Raw genomic sequence first — 24,427 nt, forward strand, 5'->3', positions numbered from 1 at the left:
GCCTCAGTTTTGTCCACAAAACTTGAATTTGTTCAGATGGATGGGTACCTAGTTATGTGATTGCTGGCGCTGCAGACACGAGTATATATTCTGCTCATGCTGTTGGCCCATGTGCAGGCCCATTTTAGGTACCTATGTGACGGGGTGGTAGGCTGTGCCCCGGCCTCCTCCATGGACACAGACTGCTCTGAGTCCCTCCAAAGTGTTCTAGGGATGCCTGCTCCTGAGATCCTGGTGGTAAGGGCTCTGATGACTGTTTGACCCCACTGGATGATCTTAAGTCACCTTTACACTTGACCTTTGTTTTCTTTCTCCTCCCTCTTGTCTCTACTTTCGTGTCTAGGTTCCTCCAGCCCCTTTACATATATTTCCTCTTTACCTGGCCCTTCAGGTTTTATTTCCACCCTCCTGGGCCTCCATACCTGCCTTGGTGTCCCTGTTAGAAAGGGATTCCAGTCCATGCCCAGTAGAAGGCAGTGGGGCAATCCATCCACTACCCCTACATGTTTCTGCCTAAACTTCCCCTTAATTTTCAGAGTCACCTCTGCCATTGGGCAGAATTTATTGTCCCCATGGACCTGGTATTCAGTTTTGATCCTATCTCTGGGAAGTATCCAGTGGGGTTTCCCTAACTTCTGCCTGATTAGCAAACAGGATGAAGCTGTGTCCATTAGTCCCTTTGGTGGCTCCTCCCTACCCAGACCGATACGGTAGGTACTTTCTTTTTTCTTCCCTGCCTGGGAGTCTTGTCCCAACCACAAAACTGGGCAAACCCACAGTCCATTTTCGGACAGTCTCTTTTTAGATGTCCTTCAGGTCCATGTCGGAAGCACGCCGTAGGCCAAGCTCCCACTACAGTTCCTTGAGGCTCCTCCCTCTTCTTCTTGCTGCCCTTCCCAGCTGTAGGCACTCTGGTCCTTCTCAAATCTAGTCCCTTAAACCACTGACTCACTCTGGGAATGTCCGCCTCTGCAAATTCCTCTCACTTTAACTGTGGGGTCCAGATGAACTGGCTGGCGCCACAGAACCCATACTCGGGTATGCTCAGGGAGACTCTGAAGAAACTTCCAGAACCATGCAGTCCATGACCTCCCCCATGGTCTGAGTATCTGGCCTTACCAATGAGTGGCCCAATCTTTTAATTTCTGTCCAAATGCACAGAGGCATAATCCCTCAATCCATCTTTCAACTCTACATTTCTGGCAGTACTTTTCTGTGGACAGGCCCCACCTCGTCCAGCATGGCTGCCTTAATCATGTCATAATCTCTTGCCTGCTCATCACTAAAAGCCCTAGATGTGCTTCCCAGTTAAATAGGGTGTCAGTTGAAGGGCCCACATGGTTCTGTCCCTAGGAGGTCTCACTGCTGCTCCTTGAAGAGAAACCAAAAACACATCGGGGTTGTTCACGGGTCCCATTTTACAGTCTGATCTCCTGTGCCTGGTTTCCATTTCCTGTCACGGGACTCACCAAACTTTGGGGGAGTTGTTGCTAGACCTGGGCTTGTTCCCATATAAATTCCTGCCGACTCTTTTGCTGTTAAACCTACCGGGCAAGGAAAGGCTGTTTTTCTGCCTGCTGGGATTGTTGGAAGGTCTGTCGGGTCTTCTACACCAGCGGTCTCCAAACTGGGGTGCACGGAATGATCCCTGCAGGGGCGTGGCAGGAGAAGCGCCACCGGACGGCACTGCGCCGTTTTTTTCCTTCGGCGGCAGCTCTGCACGTCCACGGCTGGTGCTCCCCTCTGGCGGCCCGCCTGCGGCAGGTCGGTGGCGCGTCTGTGGCAGGTCACCCTGGGGGTGCGTGAGCCAAAATGTTTGGAGACCACTGTTCTACACCAGCCGTTCTCAACCGGGCCGGTTTTAGGGGGTCTGCCAAGCAGGGTTGGCTTTAAACTAGCTGGGGCTCAGGGCAGAAAGCTGAAGCCTTGAGCCCAGCACCTGCACTAAAGCCCCAAGCCCCTGCACCCTGTGGGGTTAAAATCTGGAGCCAGGAGCCCCAAACTCTGATGCCTGGCAGGGCAGAGGCCTGGAACTGGGCCATGGAGTATTTCTAGCATGTTGAGGGTGGGGGGAGGCTCAGAAACAGAAAGGTTGAGAACCCCTGTTCTACACTTCTCTTTGCTGCTTCATCACCCATTTCAGTGTTCCCTCCATCGCCTGGACTGCCAAACCTCTACACCGGCTTCTCCAAGAGGCTCTCCATTTGCATAGATAACAGGGAAATCCCTGATGAGCCCCCAGCTGTGACAGAGAGGGGTGTTGCACCCCCACATCTTCCACAAACACAGACCGCGTTGAGACTTTTTTGCTTGTAAACACCAATGTATAGTCTATTTAATCCCCCTACCAATACATAGCACCTTTATATTGTATCTCAACTTTCTAAGCTCTTCTCCAAAAGTCAGGTGGGGGGTAAGGTGTTTCCACTCAGAGACCTCACTTTGTCAGGCTCTCCTAGCTTTTTGTCTTTCTGTTTCTCTTAGGGTGACCAGACAGCAAGTGTGAAAAATCAGGACAGGGGCGGGTGGGGGGATAGGCACCTGTATAAGATAAAGCCCCAAATATTGGGACATCTGGTCACCCAAGTTTCTTTCTCTGTCTGTTCCCCTCAAAGGGCTCCTGCCCATGTCCTTTTATACAGTTTCCCTGTTAATGGAATGATTGGTTCCTTGACTCACTAGCCCCAATCTGACCTCGTAATCAGGTACACCTCTATCCAATTAGGCCTTCTGTGAGGAACCGAATTAGTACGAATAGTGACCAGAGTGCTGACTCAAGTGCAAACCCTCAGCACTCTGTCACCTCATATCTGGAGATATGACCCCAAAATGTCCATTAGTGATCACCACACTCTATGCCCCCTGTTTCTGGGTCCTGATCATGTATCTTTTCCATATCACTGTACTCTGCTAGTGCCCATACTCCTTGCAGAAAGAGAAAAAGCCCTGGCTGGGATGATTTAATTGGGGATGGGTCCTGCTTTTGAGCAGGGGGTTGGACTAGATGACCTTCTGAGGTCCCTTCCAACCCTGATATTCTATGATTCTATGATTCTATGAAAAAGGACTGCAAAATTTTGTCCCAAGCAAAACTAGTCCTATGAGATGTATGAGACTGAAACTTACCTCCCAGCATCAAGTCCTTCCAGGGACACTGGTGTCCAGGACATTGCCAATGGGTGAACTGCCGATTGAACAGCAGACCTGAGAAGTAACCGGGGCTTCCTGACTCTCTGTTCAAGCTGCACCTTCCTCCTGATTGCTGCAGTTCTGTGCCTCTCTTTCCCCAGGCTTTCTATCAAAGCATTAGAATCTGTGCTTTTCAAGGGTGGGAATGAGAGACTGGTGAGAGCGCTCAGGAAGCAGAGGACTTGGACTCTTGTGGAAAACCCCAAGACACACCATGAGGGAGTGTGTCTGCTGGTGAGGTAAGAGATCTAGGAGGCATCATTTTATCCTTGGGAATGAGTAGCCAATAGAGTGGCTGAGAGGGAACCTCCCGTTTATAGCTTTGTGGGCGGGGGGTGCGGGGGTGTCCTGGGTGGAAACACACAGCTCCCACTCCTAGATATCAGAGCTGTATGCTCAGAGCAGCTGAGTTTTTGAAGTGTGCAATCTAGCCCATGAGCGGTTTCTTTTGTCTTCCAGGCTTCTGCTAAGATCTGGACTCATAACACCTGAGATCATACAGAGCCTCCTCCCCTGGGTGAATTCCCCCTCAGAAAACCACCGAGTCACAAGCACAGCTTTCCTTGCCCAGGTAAGACACAGGGCTCTGAAGAGCAGTTTCACCATTAGACTCTTGTCTGCCTTTCTTTCGGGAGTTGTACAGTTCAGTTCATAGGAGTAATTGTCATTTTAGACAGTAGAATAGGTCCTCCTTTATATGGAAACCTCACCAGGAACTTCACGATACCTTTCTGAGTCCTTCTCTCTCTCTCTGTGGTTTTTATTGCCGTCATTGCCTATACTAGCTACACAACCACAGGTGCTGGCTGAGAGAGATACGGACAGAGTTTGGATGACTGGACCTCTTCTGCCAAGTCCTAGTGCTGATCCTAACCAACAGCTCCTGATTTTAGTTTAGCTCAGCACATCTTCTGAATGAACCGAGTGTCCTAATACTACCCACCAAGCAACCTACAACTACATTAATGTCTATCTTAGGTTCTCATTACTCTAGTATCGGAGTACCTCTAAACTCTTTAATGTCTGTATCCCCACCACACTCCTGCGAGGTAGGGAAGCACTATGTTTCCTATTTTACAGGCAGGGAACTGATGCACAGAAGGGCTAAGTGACTTGCCCAAGGTCACACAGGAAGTCTTTGAGGGAGCAGGAAATGGAACCTGGGTCTCCTAAGTCCTAGGCTAGTGTGGGGATACCTGCTGGAGCATCCTCCCTTTCCACAGTCTTCCTCCAACATCTGCATCATATTTCCCACTTATGCTAAGCAACTATCTTCGGGGCTTATCTGGTTCTAAGAAAAACAACCTCTCTGTGCCTGTGATGGGCTGTACCTGGGCTTTAAGGCTCCTTACAAGAGGCCCCATGGTCCTACTACATCCTGCCCCAGGAAAAGAGCCCCCAGTCTGGGTCTGTCTAGAGAGGCCTCATGAAAGCAGCCAATCCGAGCTCATCAGGCTCGGCTAAAAGGAGCTGAAGGGCTTTAGCAGGTCAGTTCCTGGCAGGAACTGGAGGGGCAAGAAAGGGCGCTGCTCTCTGGCCACAGAAATTCAGGGGACAGCCAGAGTTTGATTCTGGCAGCCTTTACTTAAGCTGAGTTTTCAGGAAGAGAGTCCCGAAGAACTTTAACTCTGAGGTGAGGGTGAAGCTAAAAGTGGCCGGTAGGAAGAAGCGACAATGACCTGAAATCAAGCAGTGCCTAGCTCCTGTTTATAGGATCCATGGTTTGGAACCCAGAGTTAGGGGCAGGCCCAGGTTCCCCTACCACCAACAGTGGCATAAGCCCCATGGAGGGGACAATGCTAATGGAGAGCTTGAACAAAGGGCAGAATGTAAAGGACCCAGAGTTGGGGCTGGAGCCCTTAGTGAGGGCAATGGGACTGTTCTTGACTACCCCAGAAGGGGTTCCTTTGGACTTTGGGACTCAGCCAGAGGCCTGAGCCACAGAAGACTCACTGAGGACGACTGGCAGGGTGCACCAGGGGTGAGAAAAAGACTGTGATACCATACCCAGCCACTAAGAGGCTCTCAAGAGGTGAGTGGATCCCTATTCTAGTGCCCAAAAGGAAAGCTCCATGTTTTGTAGACCTTTCTCATTTGTGTGGAATTTCTCATTTGTGTTACAGTGTATTATGTGCCAAGTATCAGAGGGGTAGCCATATTTGTCTGTATCCTCAAGACTGGGGCTGTAGGAGGACTCCTTGTTGTTTTTAGTGTATGACATGTCTGCTCAAATTCTATTCCCAATCTTAATGATCATATTGGGGCTAATGGACAGGTTGATTTTCTTTCAGCTAATGAGTGATCCCATGCTCAGGGAGAAGAAGTTCCTTAAGCCAGTCTTACACATCTTAGAAGAAAAGTCACATGATAGGAACAGCATTGTCCGGCAGATGGCTGTAAGAGGCCTGGGAAATTTAGTCTATGGGGCGCCTGAGAAGGTAAGAGAGAATACTGACTAGAATGCAGCATAACGAGAGAAACCAAGGAAAATAGTTGTTCGGAGTTTACAGAGGCTGCACACAATGCACTAGGCCAAATTCTGCTCTCTCACATACCCGAGTAACCTCTTTGCAGTCAATACAGAGCAAGCTAAATCCTTTGCTAAGTTGGGCATAAGCAGACAATCTGTGCACTTTAATATGACCATGTGTAAATGTCTCCATCTAGGAACAAAAAAAAATGCAGGCCATACTTACAGGATGAGAGACTCTACCCCAAAAAGCAATGATGCTGAAAACCACTTGAGTCATGGCAGAGAATCAGTTGAACATAAGGTGTCCCAATGCGAAGTTGTGGCCAAAAGGGCTGAAATGATCCTTAGAGGCATAAAGAGAGGAAACTTGACTAAGAGTAAAGAAGTTCTTTTCCCTCTGAATATGACACTCATGTGAGCACTGCTGGAATGCTGTGTCCAGATCAGGTGTCCACAATTCAAGAAGGATGCTGATAAATTAGAGAGGATTCAGAGAAGAGTCCCAAGAATTCTCAAAGGATTGGCAAAGATACCGCTAGTGATAGACTCAAGGAGCTCAATCTATTTAGCTGTACAAAAAGAAGGTTAAGGAGTGACTTGAGGACAGTCTAGAACTACTCACATGGGGAACACATTTTGAGAATGGGTTCTTCCCATTAGCAAACAAAGGTATAAGAAGATTCAATGGGGGAAAATGAAGCTAGACTAATTCAGACTGGTAATAAGCCATTGATTTTTAATGGTAATTTTAATTAACCATTGGAACAATTTATCAAGGGTTGTAGTGGATTCTCTGTCACTAGCAATTTTAAAATCAAGATTGAACGTTTTTCTAAAAGATACACTCTAGTTCCAACAGAGACTATTTCGGGGAAGTTCAATGTTATGCAGGAGGTCAGACTGGATAATCACAAGGGTTTCTTTTGGCCTTGGAATCTAAGTAACTAGGAATCTAATAATAGGATGACACAGGTGTATTATGGCACCAAGTTTGGCTCATTGTAGCTCAAACCTGGTCTGAAATATAGCTATAGGTCTCCGGGGAGGGGGATGGGGGGGTGGGAGGGGGAGATGAAATTCCCACAGCTTCATAACTGCTTAAGAAAATGTATTAGAAGTGTGATCAGTGATCAGTGTTCTTTAATGTCGTATGTTTGTCCAGCTGAAAAAGCACAAGAAGTTTCTTATGGTCATCCTGATCAGGGCCTTAAGTGACCCTTTCAGTTCTGAAGTCATTGGCGAGAGCATGAAAGCAGTGGCCAAAGTCCTGAAGGAGCTGAAAGAGAAGGACATAGGTTCTTCCTTCAGAGACCTCACCCAAGAGATCCGGACCTACTTTGACAACGTATGTGACCAGAACTCTCCAGCCCCAGTTCAAGCGATCTTGATTAGACTCCATTTACTCCCTGGGCATTGCTCATGTCAGAGTGAAGAGATGTTTCGGCCCCAGGGAAGAGAGGTGTTTTACGGAGGAGGAGAACATTAGGAGGATGGGGATGACATCCCTGCTCCCACAGTCTCCCCCTTCTGTTCTTCTTTCTTGCCACTGAGAAGCTCAAAGAAAGTCTGAATACTAGATTAGGTAGCTAGATAACCATGAAAAGGGGGTTCCAAGGTACAATAGAGAGCGTTGGGCCTGCTCTATACCATTTCTACGTGAGAGGGTTGGAATGATTCCGTTTTGCAGAGAATTTTGAGATGTCAAATTTTGGTTTTGTTCCTATTTGTGGCAATTCCTCTCCCCAAACTTCAAAACTCTTTGTGAAACAGAATTCCTCTTCTTAGCCGAGCTCTATTGAAAGCCTTGGGTCCGGGCAGTCTGCTCTCAGACTATCCCAGTGCTGGGAACCCAGGAAACTGTGGGAGCTAGAAGTGCCAGGGAGTTGCAAATTTGAGAGCCAGGGTCCCAGACGCTGGGGGTTTGGAAGCCCACGATCCCAGTCAGCCTGCTAGATCGGCTTCCAGGGAGCTGAATGGGTGCACTGGCAAGACAGCAGGCAGGTTTCTAAGGACCCCTGCCCAGCTTCTGGAGGAATTTCATCAAAATGGAACTGTCGCTCAAATAGTTTAATGAATCAGCAAATTCGAAACAAAAATTAGTTCATGAAAGTGTTCCCGACTAGCTGTAGTTGGAATCCCTCGACTTTAGCGTAGAAGAGATGGCTGTGCGAGGTTCGTGATGCGATTGTCCCTTAGTTACTAACTTGTGGGGCTTTCTTGGCTGTAGGAGGACGATGCTCTTCGTTTATGGTCCTTTGTCCTATTTGGCATCCTGGCCCGCCTGACCAAAAGAAAATGGAAGGGCTATTTCGCCGAGCAGGTTCGACAGAGCTGGGTCACACTTCTGCTGCACCTGCAAGACCCGAACCCCAGGGTTTCAGTGGTAAGACCGAGAGTGACTTATTTACTAAGCCAAAGGAATCTTCCTCCCAATGACAGGGGAGCTCTGCTATTCCTGCCTGCTCTGGAGGCCCAAATTCCCCCCTCAGTTCATTGCCCTCCTGCTGAGTCAGTTCCCGCCAGGTTGGTCCATGGCTGCCTCACCAGAATCCAGGATAGGTCATGGGTCTGAGCCCGACAGCTCTCTCTTCCTGTCTGTCTCTGCACCCCAGGCCCCTGCCTCCCCAGAACAGAAGAGAGACCTGGTGAAGCAGCTTTCGTAGGTAGATCTGTTCCAAAAAGACATTGATGCTACCTCCAGGTTGCAGTGGAAGCTCTCCCCTCTATTAGTCATTCCTGCATGTTTTCTGCCAATTACATCCAGATGAATCCCTTTTTATCCCGGAATAGATGAGCAGTCAAGCAGATGAGTTCCCTTTGAATGACCAAAGCACTCAGTAGGGAACAATTAAATGGTGTGACACGCTTCCTTTTTTTCAGGAATGCAGAGCTACGTTTCACCTCTGTGTCCCGTTTTTGGGACTGAAGAGGCTCCAAACTGCCGTGAATGAACACCTTGATGGCACAGCCGAGCTGAAGCCTGAAGAGCTCCAGGTGGACATTTGCAGACACCTTGTGAGTGAGCTGTTGAAGTGTCTGAGATTCTTGACTGGAGTGGTATGTGGTGGTGTAGAGGTGTGGGGGGGATGTGTGATGGGTAATGGAAATAGCGGTCAGAGTGGGATATATGACTGAGGGTGATGGGAAATGTAAATCTGCCACAGATCCCCATTTTTCCCACGTCCACCCAGTCACCTGTTCTTTCTCTGATTTATCTGTGGCTCGTAAAAGCATGTGCTGGCAGTCAAAGGGCACTTCTAGCCAGAGAGAGCTCATGTGTCCTTGATTTCCTCTAGGCCAAAGAGAATGCCGAGCTGCTGGAGAACTTGTACAAAAGCACCATCATGTACTTCTTTAGCAGATGGGAAGAGATCCGGGCAGTTGCAGTCAAGTTAGCTGGTGAGAGATGATGCCCAGTGTCCCTTTTGGTATTCCCATTGAGGGAGAGAGAAAAAAATCCCACTGTGCAGCACTGAGCTGCCATTAATCTCTCTATGCCTCAGCTTCCCATACATAAATGGGGATGTTAATATCCCTACCTCTCCAGTGTGGTGGTCGGAGGAAATCATGACTTGCTATAAAGTGCTTTGGGATTGTTGCAGGGAAAGCACGGTGCAGTCATTTAGTAGTAGAGGCTGGGACACTGTCTCATAGGGCATGTTTACACTTGGAGCTGGGGGGCTAATTCCCAGCTTGATGAAACATACCCGCACTAGCCCTGAGTGCTAAAAATAGAGAGTAGCTGCGATGGCAGGAGCAGGAGGAAGTTTAACCACCCCAAGTATGATCCCATCCAAACCCCAAAGTCGATTCTCAAGGTGGCTAGCTCCTCCCACTGCTCGTGCTGCTTTTGCTACATTCTAATTTTAGCATGCGAGCGCTGTCCGAGGTAGTGTGGGCCTGTCCCATTGAACTGGGAGTGATCCCCCTTGCTCAAAGTGCAGACCCACCCACAGTGTTGCTCAGTGCTCTTCACTACGACTTCATCATTGGGAGGCATGCAGCCCACCTGCCCTCAGCACCTGCTCTTTCAGGTTCCTGGCCACACCACCTTGTCAAGGAGGCAAAAGGTTCCTCCGCTTTGGCCCTGTGCCCTCTTCTCCCAAGCATACCCAGGTGAGACAGGCAGGCATTGTGGCCTAAGTCCCACCTGTCAGTCACCTTGTGGGATCCCTGCTTAGAACTCGCTTATTCCTGGCCCCAGGCCTTTGCTCAGACCACTAGACCAAGACACTAGCGTAGTATGTCTCCAATAACTGACAGCAGTGGCAAGAGGAACACAGACTCTTTAAAGCAAATGGGTTTTGTGTAAACATTCTTAAAAAAAAAGTCTTTCTCATTCTCTTCAGTGTGGACTCTAAACTGCACTAGCATCCTCTTGCCCACAGCTCACCCTTAGGTCCACAGTAGGAGAGGCCAAAGACCTGTCTAGGGGCTGCTAATATCACTTTGCACTCAACAAGGGAAGGTTTTATTGTTGTTGTTTGTTTTCCATTGTGTATTTAGGCATCATCCTGGAACACACAGACAGGCAGCGTATGAAATGGCCGAACCTGGACCATCTGCTGATGTGTAAGTAATAAATACAGCTGAAGTTCTGCTCATCCGTGAGTTCTAAAGGAATTTAGCTGACAAGCAGCAGTAACCGATACCACTGGTGCAAAGTGCATCAGCCACACATGCAAGGACAAATTCAGTCTTGCCCAGTAGAGAGTCAGCTTTAATTTCCCCTGAAGGAGGCAGCTGCAGGGGGTGTGATGTGAGTCCGTGCATCTCCTGGTTGTCCTGGCAAGGCCCCCTCCGCAGCCAGTGCTATCCACTCTTTGGGCGTTATTGGCTCTCTGTGGACTGCCCAGGTGAGGAGAAATTGTAGCCACTTTCTGCTCCCCCAAATTTCCCACCAGTAATTTTTCTTCCAGTAGGTGCCCTGCATCCTGCACAAACCAGCTTGGACCTGGTCTCTGTTCAATTCCAGGGTTACACAGGAAATCCTGTGTTACACAGGATTCCTGTGAATCCCAGTTTCACATTTTACAATGTGATCATTCAGCTCTGGTAGTTCAAGATTCTGTGATCACGCTGAGCTGTGATTTGACAGTCTGCACACGAGCATGTTGTCCTCTGTCATTTCAGCTCTCCAGTTCCTCAAGAAAGACCCAAGTCCCTCTGTCCAGCTGGTGGCAACTGAGGTCCTAAATGACATCTGTCCTGGCCGAGTGCTTGGGGAATGAAGCGGGAGACAAACAGAAGAAGGCGCTCCAGTAGTATAAGGGCCCTACCGTCAATCAAACGTTAACCCCACCCTTGGCCCTCGTAAGCCTTACCCACCGTCACTGGAAGTCCCTAGCCAATGAGGTATTACTTCCAGGGTCAAGGCAGACAAATGACCGGAAGCAACGTGTGTCATGTGACCCCTCTAAGAACTCCTCCCATTGTCCTCCACCAATCGGGATGGGTTTCGCCCTCATAGGAACGCCCCAAGAGAAGACTTGACCAATCAGGGGGAGTTCCGGGGCAGGATGACCTGTCTGGAAGTGGTTCGTGTGACCCCTCTAAGAATACCCCTCACCACCGTCTACCAATCAGTAGGGGTTTGAGCCACTGGGGACCACCCCGAGAGGAGGTTTGACCAATCATGGGGAGTTCCGGGGCAGGATGACCTGTCTGGAAGTGGTTCGTGTGACCCCTCTAAGAATACCTCCCACCACCATCTACCAATCAGTAGGGGTTTGAGCCACTGGGGACCACCCCGAGAGGAGGTATGACCAATCATGGGGAGTTCCGGGGTGGGGTGATCTGTGTGGAAGTGGTTTGTGTGACCCCTCTAAGAATTCCTCCCACCGCCCTCTACCAATCAGGAGGGGTTTCAGCCACTGGGGACCACCCCGAGAGGAGATTTGACCAACTGGGGGGAGTTCCAGGGTGCGGTGACCCGTCCGGAAGTGCTTCGTGTGACCCCTCTAAGAACTCCTCCCACCACCTTCTACCAATCGCGATGGGTTTCGGCTGCAGAGGACCGCCCTGAGAAGAGATTTGACCAAAATGGGGCAGGTTCTCGGATTGGGTGAACCGTCCAGAAGAGGGTCCTGTGACCCCTCTAAGAACTCCTCCCAACGCCCTCTGCCAATCAGAGTGCAGCACCATCACCCCATAAGTCCCAGCGCTGGGCAGAGGAAGCCATCTCTCACCAAGAAGACATGTTTTAGAAATTGTGGAAAGGCTGAGAGGAAACATGGACTCCTTTACCACTCCCGTGAGACCTTCAGATTTTGTTTTAGCTCCGAGGACCTTTGGAGTTGTGTGGAGAAAGCGCTACGGCAGTGACAGTTCCGAGGAGGGCCCTTTGACTCAACCGTTGATGGATACGTCGGAACCCGACCCCAAAATCCAAACCTTTGTGAGGCACCCCGATGAGTGTGACAGCCTCTCATTGTCCAGGCCCTAAAGTTGGAAGGCGATTGTGGCTTGGGGGAGTCACAAGGTGAACGGGAAAGACGGCGCTCAGGTAAATGAATGATTAAGAAGCGACGGTCGATCATGGGGGTGTAATGGGGTTAGGAATCGACCTGGCATTACATAAATCTAAAAACAGGCAGTGGGGTGCTTACACTGTTTTTTGTCTGAAAATCTCTCAACAGCTCGACGATGCCTTTCTAGAGGCCTTTGAGAAGTTACACATCGGTAGCCCTGTGGGAGTAAATCCATCGCGCATCAGCTGTTTTTGCTCCTGTCTGAGACCCAGATCTCAAGAGGAAAATCCAGAAAAGGACAAAAATGGAAGAATGAACCAGCTCAGACTCCCTCATGGTAGGGATCATGACGTCCTTTGTTTCAGGCGGCTGTAAAAGATTGTGTTAAACCAGGCGATTAATAAAACTTATTTAAATGTGCCAGAATGAACGTGTCCTCCTCCATACTTGTATTCGTAAAAGACGGTCCCAGGAACAGCCATGTCTCCACAGACGGCTCTGTTAAAGAAAATCTGTTAAACCCCCAGGAAAGTTGGGGGCTTTGACGGGGTCAATCTTCTTTTTCAAGTGGCCAAAAAGCATCATAAAACTTTAAATTGAAGACAGGTCAGAGCTTGGCTTTCACACCAGGATGCTTACGCTTTACACAAACCAGCTCAAATACGTTTTAAAAGAACCAGGACCGTTGTTTCAGATGTGGACGTGCAATGGCAGGCAGATTTGGTCCGTATGCACCGCTTCTCCAAACACAACAGCGGTTTTAAATACATCTTAACAGTGATAGACATTCTATCCAAATATGCCTGGGCCTTAGGCCTAAAAGACAAGATGAGCGGTGAGGAATCCAAGGCCTTGGAAGCTATTTTTAGCCAAGGTCGCGTGCCTCAAAAATGACAAACTAATCGGTGGAAAGAATTTTGAAACAAACCTTTTAGCAGATTGTTGAAACGGCACAGCGTTAACGCTTTTTGTTACTGATAATGAAGTCAAAGCAGGGGTTGTGGAGCGATTTTAACAGAACTTGAAAAAGATGTGGAGGATGTGGCGATATTTTACAGCCCATAACACCTTTCGCCACATTGACCTGTTACCTGACTTTATGAAGAGTTACAACCAGAGCTTTTACAGAACTCTACGTACCAGACCCGCCGATGTTAACCCTTCCAATTCTCTGAAGATATGGAAACCGGTTGATAGAAACGGTTTTAAAATAAAACCGGTTGTTGCCCCTTTTAGAAAAGGCGACCACGTGAGACTATCTAAAACCAAAGGAGCTTTTGAAAAAGGTTGTGAACAGACGTTTACCAATGAGATATTTATAGTGGATGAAGCCTGAACCAGGAGCCCGAGACCTGTATACCGATTAAAAGATTACGAGAGTGAGACAGTTACTGGATATTTTTACCCTGAAGATTTACAAAAAGTAAACCCCAAACAAGACAAGATTTGCAGGATCGAAAAAGTTCTAGCAGAGAAAGGAAAAGGGAGAAAAAAGCAGCTACTGGTGAAATGGTTTGCGGGGGGGGCGGGGGGAGAAATTTACCAGCTGGGTGGAAGCTTCTCAATTCTGACGTTTAGACACAAACAAACAAAAAGATTCCTCCTGCAAAGACTGAGGGAGCGAAAAATGAGCGACAGCGGGTTTTACATGACTTTGCCCAGCAATGCCAGCTCTGCAGTTTTTCCTCAAAACACCAGCTCGAACTTTACAATACAGCTAATTAAGCCCTTGGATCTCCCGGGTGCCTGGGAGGTGGGGTTAGTGGAAATACAACACCCGCACAGCTGGAACGCTATCAACGAGGACACCCCTTTTGAAATCACCTTTGAAGATACGGCATAGAGTTTTATCCTCCAACGAGGTTATTACTCGTCCATACCCAAATGATTGGATCATATGAACAGTACCGTGGCTCGTCATCCCCCACCGCCTGAGGTGGTCATGAACGATGACCCTGTGGGTAGAAAAGTTAGCCTTAAATCCGCTGATTTTACTTTTATGTTTTCTACCAGCAGGGAGCTAGCCAACATTCTAGGTTTGGGCCCCAAGCGCAGCGTCCAAAAATTCCCCTTCTGGGCAGACTTCACAGGGGGAGTTAATTCCCTGTATCTGCACACAGATATTGTAGAACACCAGTTTGTGAGGGACTTTTCTGTTCCCCTATTACACTGTGTCCCTGTCTGAGGAAGGAACAATGAGTTTGTCACCATCACCTACGATAAACCTCATCACATTCCTGTCAGAAAACACCACATCGATACCATTACCATTGAAATAAAGACAGATCAGAACAGATACATCTCATTTGTTGAACGGAGTGGATGTGAAAATTTAAACTGACGCGCAGATAAGATGCTTTCTGTTTAATGGGCAGTGCAGCCGAAGGCTTTAAATTGCGCATTGTATCAGCATCCCTTTTTATGAAGAAAGTACATAGAAAGAGTGGCCCTGAGCGTTAGTCTGGGGCACGCGGAGTCCCTGCTTGCCACAAATGGTAAATATCCCGTGGACCGTGTGGGAATGAAAGTGTTTAGCAACCCCGTGGGCAGCAGGGTCAATAACCAGGAGAACCTGTTTTTTGGGACAGTTACCCAAAATGCTTGTCCTAGGGTTTGTCTTATGCCTTGAGTGGAAGTTACACTAAAAATCCCTTTCATTTTAAACATTATGATATTAATTTTGTGGCCTTGTATGTGGATGGTGAACAGATACCAACCAAGCCTCTGCAACCAGACTTGGAGGCAGGATGCTGCGTGAGAGAATACATGAATCTGGTACAGACACTGGTAAACACATGACAGATCGTTCTCTGTTAATGGACCGTGAGGAGTTTCCACAGGGTTACACCTTGTTTGCCTTTGACCTGTCTCCCGACCAGGAATGCACCGATGACTATTCCCTGCCTAGCCTTGCTCAAAATGTGTTTCAACAAGCCCAGACATGTGTATCTTGCAATGCTTTTTATAGCCATGTTATCCAATATTCTCAGGCATAACAGACAATGTTTTGTTTGGCATTATCCAACACATTTTTTATAAAGTAACTTTTCCCACAGTTGCTAGGCCCCGCGAGAATTGCAGAAAAGGGGTGTTTCCACCTCGTATCCATTTTAAAATCCGTGGGACAGGGTTTTAAACCCTTCTCCTAGGACCCTCTTGTTGTAAATGACTTTCTGTGTTTTCTTAAGGGTTTTGGTCTCTATTTACCACTGATTTTTGCTCCTTACAATAGAGGGCTGCTGCACCTCTCTCTTTTTTGAGGTGTTTTCTCGCAGGCCCGTGCAATAGTCCAGGACTAGATCTTTCAAACTGTCAAAGTTGATCTTTTGACAGTTTGCCAAGTTCAGGGTAATACCTTTGACTTTCATACAGGCCTTTCCTCCCGACAGCTTATACCCGTATGTTTTCGGGCCTGCCGACACAAACTCGGTGATGTGTTGATCTGGCGGGATCTCGCTCGTGAGGGAATTTAGAAAGAGTTTAGCGATTTGGCGTTTAGCGGGGTTAAACCTGATCTCGCGTTGGCACAAACGCACGCCTTCTTTCTGGTGGAAATCGTTCATGTACTTATTTTGTTTTTCTTCGTCTGTGCACCAGCTGGGATACCCTGAAGCCTCTTGTTTCTGGCGGAGGTGTCATTTGATGTACTCTGAAAAGAGTTCATCAGATTTTTCATTAAAAAGCCAGATTTCATATATTTTTGCCACCGCGTACCCCTTCGTTATGGCCGCGTTCAATTCCACCGTGCACCAAGTCCCCAGGATTGCCCTCTCCTTGTCAGTATGGATGCACATCTCCCGCTGCTCGGTTTCTGCACAGGTTCGGCATAGCGGGAACATAAGCTTGCCACCCACTCTGACAGGTAAGAATGGGAAAAAGAAGCCTTGTGTGGGGTACACTTTAAGTTTTGCAATTCCAAAATAATTTGCAAGGGGTCCAAATTTGTCATAAACTATATCGGGGTGTCCGATAGGGTATTCTTTGGTTTTCTTTACAAAAGGGTAGAAGCTGGTAAAATCATAATAGTGGATTTCTTCCCCGGAGTTAAGTTTGTAATATAGACAGATAGCGTTTGTCCTCCCCCCAAAAAGAGCATCCCTAGGCACGAGAGGCTAGGGCAACTGGGCTCATTTTCAATACCTGCAAGCTCCCTGTCTGTTTCTTTCATCACTTCCCACTCTTGCTCCCAAAGAGTCCTCACTACAAAACCAAGTTATTTCAGATAGTCGGTCTTGAGCTGCGTCTTGTAATAAGGAAACCCAAAAGTTGTCCCCATCATAGGGTTTTGTGCTTTTTCACAATGACAGGTGGCACAACCGTGGAAAAGAACACCCATTAAACTCTAAGGCTGTGTGTACCCTGTCAACACTGGCATAACCCTCTAAAGAGTAGGAGCCTACCTGTAGTTCCCCACCCTGTAAAGCATGCCCTATTTGTATAGTTTCTTGGTGAGAGGTATACAACAGCCACTGAATAGATGGGGTCGAATATCTTTTTCTGCCTGTGATCATTGTCTGGAGGGAGAAGAGCTACCGTGTTAGGCTCCAAAAACATAAACCTGTACATAGCCATGCAGGCAGATGCTAGTGTTATGTACCAGAATGGATCTATACACAGTTTTATCTTTTATCTATTAGGCACCCCTCCCTAACATTCCCTTTTGTGATCTGGGGTGGGGGAATTTGTTATACCAATAAAATAAAAACCAGAAGGATCTTATTAAAAGGGAAAAGGCAAAATGCCACATTTATTGTGAATACAGAAAGAATCATAGTAAGCAGTAAGTTATAGCTATAACATTCCATTCAATTTCATATTTATTCACACATTCATTCATACACACACACAGAGAGAGGTTCTGCAAGGTTGTTATCATAGTTACCAGCCTTAGAGTTGCTCATGCCAAGCCACTGGCCAGGTGGCCTGGACACGAGGAGGGAGCAGAGCCTTGTCAGATGCACATCTGACATGCCTGGAAGTTGGTTTGCAGAATCAGACCCTAAAGTTTTCCATTTCTAGAGTCCATTTTTATAGGAATTTATTCCTATGCCAGCCTATGGGAATTGCTTCATCATGCTGTTGCTGAATCAATCAGCAGATGGCACATTCCTGACGGCTCCGTCTTGTTCTTCGGTTCTCCCATCCTTGAGGCTGTTGGGTGGATTCCAGTCTGCCCTCCGGGGGTCCTCTGGTTGATGCCGACATTGACGTCCTCTGGTTGACGTCCTCTGGCCGATGGACACTGGATTCTTAGGCTGGCACCTCCCTGATCATTCAGTTATTATCCACACCAAGCATCCATCCACATACATCCTCTATCTCTATTTTAAAGCACAATTGTTAACAAAGCCAGATAAATACAAGAAAAGGGCGGGGAGTCTCTGTGTGCTGTTTCTGTTGTTACAAAGTGTTGCTTTGAGAACAGACTCTGTCTAGGATGTACTAACACAATTAGCAGCTTGCAACTTTCACACGGAGAGGGAGAGAAACAGTACCAAAACCCAAGAGACCTCTTAATTAGCAAGACCCTGGAATTTAAACTATGGGGAATCAAACTCATTTGTGATTTTAATACAGACCTTCTTTAGTATGATCCAACAAATTAAGCTGTCTGCACAACCGAGCTGCTTTTGGCCACATTTTTTTTCCTTTTAGTTAAAATACATTTTTCTGTAGGGCCTTCTTAAAGTATTAAACAGTAAATCACCAATCCGTAATGTAACTGTACCCATTTCCAAGTGGGGACCCTTTGCAGATCTCAGTAAATGTCTTTGGGGCTTGTTTTTTAAACATGTTTCTTTCATGCTTAAAGTTTGGGGTGGGGGGTTGAAATAAAATGGTTGTATCACAACCATAATAAGCACCCACAGCTTTTAAAAATTTGTCTTTCGAGCAAATGATTGTTCTAAAGCATGGTGAAGATTTGTGAACCCTTCAAACATTTCAGTTTTGGGTTAGACCCGTGTGTGTGTGGTGGGATTTTTTGGTTGGTTGTTTTGGGTTTTTTGGGTAAATAGAGTATTTTAAACTTTTAATGGCTTTGAATTGCTAGAAAGAGTGACCCACAGCATTCAAACAACTCCTGGGTCATATTTAAACTGTCCAGTAGAGTTCTGCCAGTTCCTGGGTCATTTTCACTGTCCAATAGTGCTCTACCAACTCCAGGGATTATATTTAAACTGCCCAATAGCATCTGCGAATTCCTGAGGTTTTATTTCATTTCATATTAATCCGAACTCACCCACCCACCTCCCTTACTATGGGTGCACACCCATCAAATTTATCCCTCTAGCAACAAGGGTAAGTAATCACAGTTACCTTCGCTAGTCAGTGGGGGTGTGGTTAAAACCATTCAGTTCAACAGGATGAGTCAACTCTATTGTACTCAAACACATGTCTGAACCATCCCTGTTTTGTTTTCGTGTTGTAAGCAGAGGCAGGATGAGCTCTACCCTGACATCTGGTGGTGAGTTGTGGAAAAGGACTTCAGGAGCTGATCTCCTTTGCACAGGACACTCACCCCACCTAGCATGAGCCCACAGGAGCCCAAATGGTCACTTTGGCGGCTGTGGGATCCCCAGTTTCTCTGCTATTGGGGCAGGAAGAATAAAGTGCTGTTATCCTGATTATGTGAATCAAGGACAGTGGAACTGTCCTTGGCCTTTTATGACGGAGGGACTCGCCATCAACTAAGTAGCACTCGCTAGGCAAGGGACAAGGATTCCAAAACCCAGTGAATTGAGAGAGTTTGGAGGTTTGTGCCTAGTGATGTGAGCCCCCTTCTGAGGGCCCCAAACACCCATTGCACTTTCTCTCCATGGTGTAATGTCAGAGGTAATTTTGATTCTATTAGGAGTTTGGTTACAGACTGCAGAGCTGACGTCACTTTGGGTTCATGGTGCCCCAGCTCTGAGGCCCCACTACTACTTAACACAGTATTCAGTGATTTCAACTTGTCATAGGGGAGCTTCAGTGCCCCGCTGGTGGGGGCTTGACCTGGTTTTGCATTGTGTTACTGGGAGGGAACTCCTAGATACTGAATCCAGCCCCTGTTGTGGCCAACTCTGATGGGCAGAAGGGTTACACTGTAAACACATTTTTAGGATTTGTTCCCCTCCCACTTCACAGCTTTTTGCTGTAAATGGGTCTCTTTTACACAAAGACACAAGACCTAGGTTCTCACAAACCATTTTTTTTCATTTAAAAGTCATACAGCTTCTTGAAAACAAACCCAGATGCTCCATTCAAACTTTTAGCTCACTTAAGGGCCAGAGACCTTCTAACATAACACAGATAATCACAAAGCCCTTTTCATTCGATTTTTTAAAATGTACAGCGACCAAGTTTTATATTGCATGTTTGTCCCTTCATCATTCTCTCAATTAATCCTTTTAGATTTCTTACAAATAGACTTTTTCTTAAGCAGGGTTCTGTCACTTTTTGTGTGGACCAGACGGTCAATGTAACGCTGTAAGCAGGCATCTTCCAGTTTGGACATTTTCTTTAAAACACGGTCAGGGTCTCCACTGAATTGCACAGCATTTCTCAAGGTCACCCCTTGTGCTAAATGTTCTTGGGTTAGGCACAGACGTTGCATAACATAACCTATGGCAATAATAGTGTTCAATAAGCTTTCCAAATATAGCTCAGCACACAGGTCCCAGAGCTTGCAGTTTCTATCCATTGAAGTCCAAGTCACACAGTCATGGTGCCATTGGGCTGGGGCATCTATGACACAGCCCTCACCATTTTCAAAAAGCTTTTCCCTAAGACAGTGATGAAGAACAGCATAAACAGCAACGCGGACAATAGTCCGCATAACATTTTTACGCTCGTGATGTGGCACTGGCTCAGCGAGTTCCATGCCAAGCCTCCTCCTAAACTCCTCGTAGCCGTCCTCCTCGGAGTCATCTTCAACAATTTCTAGCGGCGTTGAGCAAAAACAAAGCGGGCCTGGTTCACCTTCGCTGCTTGATGCAACGCCGTCCAGGGCCTCCGGGTCCTCTGGAAAGGCATCGTCAAGCTGTCGAGAGATTTTCAGACAAGAAACAAGCGTAAGTTCCCACTCCTTGTTTTTAGATTTACACAGCCCCTGGTTCCTAACCTCATTACACCCAATCATCGACCGTCGCTTCTTAATCATTCATGTACCTGAGCTATGTCTTTTCCATTCACCTTGTCTGCCAGTGCCTCCCCCAAGCCATGATCGCCTTCCTCCTCCAGGGTGGCGGATGACGAGAGGCCACCATGCTCATGGGGGTGTCTCATGAGCAGTTGGGCTTCAGGGTCGGATTCTGGCATCTCCATCAATGGCTGGGCCAAAGGAATCCCCTTGGCTTCTCTCTCATCCTCTTCAGAACTGTCGCTGCTGTAGCGCTTTCTCCACACAACTCCAAAGGTCCTCGGGGCTAAAACAAAGTCTGAAGTTCTCACAGGGGTGGTAAAGGAGTCCACGTTTCCTCTCAGCCTTTCCACAATTTCTAAAACACGTCTTCTTGGTAAGAGATGGCCTCCTCTTCCCAGCGCTGGGACTTATGAGGTGATGGTTCTGCACTCTGATTGGCAGAGGACATTGGAAGGAGTCCTTCGAGGGGTCACATGACCCTCTTCTGGGTGGTTGAGCCCGTCCCAGAACCCACCCTATTTTGGTCGAATCTCCTTTTGGGGCTGTCCTCTGTGGCCAAAACCAATCGCGATTGGTAGAGGGTGGTGGGAGGAGTTCTTAGAGGGGTCACACGAGCCACCTCCTGACGGGTCACCCTGCCCCAGAATTCCCCCCAATTGGGCAAATCTCCTCTCGGGGTGGTCCCCAGCGGCTGAAACCCCTGCTGATTGGTAGAGGGCAGTGGGAGGAGTTCTTAGAGGGGTCACACAAACCCCGGAACTCCCCCTGATTGGTCAAATCTTCTCTCGAAGCGTTCCTGTGGGGGCAGAATCCATCCTGATCAGCAGAGGACAGTGGGAGGAGTTCTTACAGGGGTCACATGACACACCTTGCTTCCGGACATGTGTCCACCTTGACCCTGGAAGTAATACTCCCAAGAGGTGGGACGTCCAGTGACCTGTGTGCAGGGCTTACGGGGTCAAGGGGTGGGGTTAACGTTTGATTGATGGTAGGGCTCTTATACTACTCGCTCCCGCTACCCAAAATTGGAACAAAAGACACGAAAATACTGGAGAGAAAGAAAGGAATGTTTTAAATGTTTTAAATTCTTGTATTGTGCTGTAAATTCTTTTCCCCAAATTAATTCAAAACATTAAATTGTATTTTTTATTTTTCTATGTTTTGTTCTTGTTTTATAACAGAATACAGCAACTATAATACTGGCCAGTATTATGCTTTTATAAATAGAATACAACAACCAGAACAGTGGCCCGTATTAGCCATTCTCCTACTGCTCAGATGCTGTAAGGGAGAGAAGGCTCAGGCCCTGTAAAGTAGGCTGGGTTGATTTTTTATGACTCCAAGTGTTTTTATTACACATCAGGACATCTAGTCATTCTGATGGACGTGCAGCCTCTGGACAAGCTCAGTGATAAGCATGTACATTACACTGCTTGCTCAGGGGTCATTACTATAGAAACAGCCAAGTACTGGCCCAGATCCTCAAATACACCTGAGCTTTAGACTCTGGGTTGTTCTAACTTATGCTGTCTTGTAACAGCCATTGCTGTGCGGGAGATTGCTGTAGCACCGGGGTCGGCAACGTTTGGCATGCAGCCCCCCAGGATAAGCCCCCTGGCGGGCCAGGCCAGTTTGTTTACCTGTCGCGTCCAAAGCTTTGGCCGATCGCAGATCCCACTGGCCGCAGTTCCCCACTGCAGGCCAACAGGGGCTGCAGGAAGCCGTGGCCAGCACATCCCTCACCCCGCGCTGCTTCCCGCAGTAAAACAGAAGGTTTATTAGACGACAGGAACATGGTCTAATACAGAGCTTGTAGGTGTCGAGAACCGGACCCTTCAGCTGGGTCCATTTTGGGGGGCAGTGAGCCAGACAACCACGTCTGCCCTTCACTCCATGTCCCAGCCAGCCCCAAACTGAAACTCCCTCCAGCCCCTCCTCCTCTGGGCTTTGTCCCTTTCCCCGGCCAGGAGGGCACCTGATTCCCTTGTTCTCCAACCCTTAGGTCTCACCTTGCAGGGGGGAAGGGCCCAGGCCCTCAGTTGCCAGGAAACAGGGTGTCGGCCATTCTCTGTGTCCAGACCCCTGCACGCACCTGCCCTCTAGGGATCTAGATCTAGGGATCAGTCCAGCCAGCCTTGACGTCCCTCTCCGCGGAGCTGGGAATGCACCTGGAGCTGCCAGCCCAGTCCTGTCTACTCAGCGAACAGCTTGCTGCTGCTCTTTCCCGGGTCTCCTCCTCCCTCCCCAGCCCTGGAGCCAGACGAACACCCACACACAGGCCTACTGTGCCCATGGCTGTACAGCGGCTGCAGGGCTGCAGCCATCGCGTCCTGGACATATTCAAGGGGAGCCCGATGGGATTGGCCAGGCAAGGAGGGCGTGAGCCCTGCCCAGCTAGGATGGGGCACCATCCCCAGGCTGCTGCATCAAAGCCAGCCCTGGCTAGGAGCAATTCTGCAACCCAGGAGAGATTCTGCAACCATCCGCCCGCTGGAGAAAGACATCAAGGTGAACTTGTCCTAGCTTGGAACTCCCTGTAGCCAATGGGATACATTTGGGTTAGGAAAAAGAAAAGGAGGACTTGTGGCACCTTAGAGACTAACCAATTTATTTGAGCATAAGCTAAAGCTCACTTCATCGGATGCTTATGCTCAAATAAATTGGTTAGTCTCTACGGTGCCATAAGTACGCCTTTTCTTTTTGCGAATACAGACTAACACGGCTGCTACTCTGAAACCTGTCATGATTTGGGTTAGGGTGAATATATGTCAAGAAGACAAAACCACTCCTTGAGAGGGGCATGGCAGTGAGCTAGGCCCAGCCTGAGGGCCTCAGAGACCCCCTTGTCCCACCCTCTCTGCCTAGCTTTGGAACAGTCTAGGGGGTTCTCTGTGTGTGAAATTCCTCTCACTCTGCCTTCATTACCGGGGCTGGAGGGGGGCTGGACTATTTAGCTGCATGCAGCACATTGGCTTCTTGGGGTGAAGTCCCATCACAGAGAGGTGCACACAGGGCTAGGGAATGGGCAGCTCCCTCAGACAGTCATAGTAGTCCCTGAATCACACATGCAACACGAAGGGCCCATGAGAGTGCTGAGTCCTGAGAGCACCACGGCTCCAGCTGGACTGGATCTCCTAGCTCTCCCCCTTCCCCCAGAAGGTGGGGGTGCGCAGCTCTCAGATCACAATGGATGCTTTGCCAGCTTATACAAGGCTATTGGAATGCATGGTTTATTGGTGGGAGAAAATGACCTAGAGAGCTGAGGTTGATGGGCCAACAGGCTTTGCAGTCTGCACTGGGTTTGCGTGCTGACGCACACCGTCAGTGAGACCAGGGACAGCACACACACAGGGCTGTGGACAGCTCTGGCCCATGGGCTGGACTGGGCTCAGAAGCATCCAGCGGAAGGAAGGCTTCGGAATTTCACTAGAAGGAGGAATAGGTCAGAGGCGAATTGCCGATTGGAGCTGGCTCGCTCGTGTTGGCAGGCCCCGCCCTTTACAGACACGCGACTCCATCCTCGTGTCCATGCTCCCCAAGCCCTTTAAAACAAGGGTAGCCAAAGGCAATGTTTCCATGGCTGCCCCAAGGAGCTTGGCTGCTGGAGGTTACAGGACACAGGCAGCAATGCTCTACCTTGAACCAAGCGGCTAGGCCAGGAGCATGACATGCCGGAGACCCAAGGTCTCCACCAGCCACACCACCTACGAAAGATGCTGCAGCTGGATTCTTTGCAAACTGAGCAAGGCCCTCAGGTCCTCTCACCCATCCCCTCCTGCTCCCTGGGCCTCCCTGCAGATGCTGCTGACTCTGCATTCCAGTGCTGGGGAATGGCAATGCTGGATGGAGACTCCCCTACTGGGGCTGTGCAGGAAGGTCTAGCAGTGTGGGGGCATTTATTGTGGGTCAGTGCTCCTGCTCTGTGCCTGATTATCAGCTTCAGTGACCAATTTCTTGCTCTAACAGCACCCAGAGAGCACAGGATTTGCTGTGCTAGCTCCCTGCAGCGCCCGAAAGCCAGTATCCTGTCTCCATAGTCAGAGGCTTCGAGGAAGGTACCAGAGACCCTGCAGTGTGTAATTATGGAATAACCTTCTCTTTGGGGAATGTGCCCCCATGTAGTCAGTGGCTGGCTCCTGCCCTGTGGAGATGGTTTTATAGTCCTGGTGT

This window comes from Lepidochelys kempii, chromosome 20 (genome assembly GCF_965140285.1).
Source record: "Lepidochelys kempii isolate rLepKem1 chromosome 20, rLepKem1.hap1, whole genome shotgun sequence".
Taxonomy (NCBI): domain Eukaryota; kingdom Metazoa; phylum Chordata; order Testudines; family Cheloniidae; genus Lepidochelys; species Lepidochelys kempii.